The following is a 2,639-nucleotide window of genomic DNA, read 5'->3' as shown; positions in this document are numbered from 1 at the left end:
TTCATCAACCTCCTTCTATTCTATCCCCTCTCCCTCTTCCCCTTTCTTCATCAACCTCCTTCTATTCTATCCTTTCTCCCTCTCCCCCTTCACCTTTCTTCATCAACCTCCTTCTATTATCCCTTCTCCCTCTCCCCTTTCCTCTTTCTTCATCAACCTCCTTCTATTCTATCCCCTCTCCCTCTCTGCTTCCCCTTTCTCCCTCAACCCCTCTCCCCTTTATCCCTTGTCTCCCCTCTCCCTCCTTACCTCTCTCTCAACACCTCTTCCCCCCTATCCCCTCTCCCTCCCCGCTCACCCTTTCTCCCTCAACTCCCCTCCCCCCCTCTCTTTCCTCTCTCACTTCCTTTTCCTTTCTCTCCAACCCCTTCCCGTCTGCCCCCTTCCGCTTTCTCCCTCACCCCCCTCCTCTCTCTCTTCTCTCTCCATCTCCCTCAACCCCCCTCACCTCTATAATCATCTCCTTTTCCTTCCCATCTATCCCTTCTCTTCCCTCTCCCTTCCCCTTTCTCGCTCACCCCCCTCCTCTCTATCCCTTCTCCTTCTCTCCCTTCCCTTCTTCATCAACCTCCCTCTGTTCTATCCCCTCTCCCTCTCTGCTTCCCCTTTCTCCCTCAACCCCTCTCCCCCTGTCTCCCCTCTCCCTCCCCCCTTTCTCCTTTACCCTCCTCCTCTCTATCCTTTCTCCCTGTCTCCCTTCCCCTTTCTTCATCAACCTCCTTCTATTCTATCCCCTCTCCCTGTCTCCCTTCACCTTTCTTCATCAACCTCCTTCTATTCTATCCCCTCTCCCTATCTGCTTCCCCTTTCTCCCTCAACCCCTCTCCCCTTTATCCTCTATCCCCCCTCTCCGTCCCCCTTTCTCGCTCACCCCCCTCCTCTGTGTCCTTTCTCCCTCTCCCCCTTCACCTTTCTTCATCTACCTCCTATTCTATCCCTTCTCCCTCTCCATTTTGTCCTCTGTCTCCCCTCTCTCTCCCCACCTCTCTCTCAACCCCTCTTCCCCCCTATCCCCTCTCCCTCCCCGCTCGCCCTTTCTCCCTCAACTCCCCTCCCCCTCTCTTTCCCCTCTCACTTCCTTTTCCTTTCTCTCCAACCCCTTCCCGTCTGCCTCCTTCCCCTTTCTCCCTCACCCCCCTCCTCCCTCTCTCTTCTCTCCCCATCTCCCTCAACCCCCCTCACCTCTATAATCATCTCCTTTTCCTTCCCATCTATCCCTTCTCTCCCCTCTCCCTTCCCCCTTTCTCGCTCACCCCCCTCCTCTCTATCCCTTCTCCTTCTCTGCTTCCCCTTTCTCCCTCAACCCATCTCCCCCTGTCTCCCCTCTCCCTCCCCCTTTCTCCCTTACCCCCCTCCTCTCTATCCTTTCTCCCTGTCTCCCTTCACCTTTCTTCATGAACCTCCCTCTGTTCTATCCCCTCTCCCTCTCTGCTTCCCCTTTCTCCCTCAACCCATCTCCCCCTGTCTCCCCTCTCCCTCCCCCTTTCTCCCTTACCCCCCTCCTCTCTATCCTTTCTCCCTCTCCCCCTTCACCTTTCTTCATCAACCTCCTTCTATTCTATCCCTTCTCCCTCTCCCCCTTCACATTTCTTCATCAACCTCCTTCTATTCTACCCCCTCTCTCTCTCCCCCTTCACCTTCCTTCATCAACCTCCTTCTATTCTACCCCCTCTCCCTCTCCCCCTTCCCCTTTCTTCATCAACCTCCTTCTATTCTATCCCCTCTCCCTCTCTGCTTCCCCTTTCTCCCTCAACCCATCTCCCCTTTATCCTCTATCCCCCCTCTCCCTCCCCCTTTCTCGCTCACCCCCCTCCTCTGTCCCTTCTCCCTCTCCCCCTTCCCCTTTCTTCATCAACCTCCTTCTATTCTATCCCTTCTCCCTCTCTGCTTCCCCTTTCTTCATCAACCTCCTTCTATTCTATCCCTTCTCCCTCTCCCCCTTCACCTTTCTTCATCAACCTCCTTCTATTCTATCCCTTCTCCCTCCTTCCCTTCCCCTTTCTTCATCAACCTCCTTCTATTCTACCCCCTCTCCCTCTCCCCCTTCACCTTCCTTCATCAACCTCCTTCTATTCTACCCCCTCTCCCTCTCCCCCTTCCCCTTTCTTCATCAACCTCCTTCTATTCTATCCCTTCTCCCTCTCTGCTTCCCCTTTCTTCATCAACCTCCTTCTATTCTATCCCTTCTCCCTCTCCCCCTTCACCTTTCTTCATCAACCTCCTTCTATTCTATCCCTTCTCCCTCCTTCCCTTCCCCTTTCTTCATCAACCTCCTTCTATTCTACCCCCTCTCCCTCTCCCCCTTCACCTTCCTTCATCAACCTCCTTCTATTCTACCCCCTCTCCCTCTCCCCCTTCACCTTTCTTCATCAACCTCCTTCTATTCTATCCCTTCTCCCTCTCCACTTTATCCTCTGTCTCCCCTCTCCCTCCTTACCTCTCTCTCAACACCTCTTCCCCCCTATCCCCTCTCCCTCCCCGCTCACCCTTTCTCCCTCAACTCCCCTCCCCCCCCTCTTTCCCCTCTCACTTCCTTTTCCTTTCTCTCCACCCCCTTCCCGTCTGCCTCCTTCCCCTTTCTCCCTCACCCCCCTCCTCTCTCTCTTCTCTCCCCATCTCCCTCAACCCCCCTCACCTCT

This window comes from Babylonia areolata, chromosome 15, assembly GCF_041734735.1.
Source record: "Babylonia areolata isolate BAREFJ2019XMU chromosome 15, ASM4173473v1, whole genome shotgun sequence".
NCBI classification, from domain to species: domain Eukaryota; kingdom Metazoa; phylum Mollusca; class Gastropoda; order Neogastropoda; family Buccinidae; genus Babylonia; species Babylonia areolata.
Note: the sequence above shows the minus strand (reverse complement) of the source record.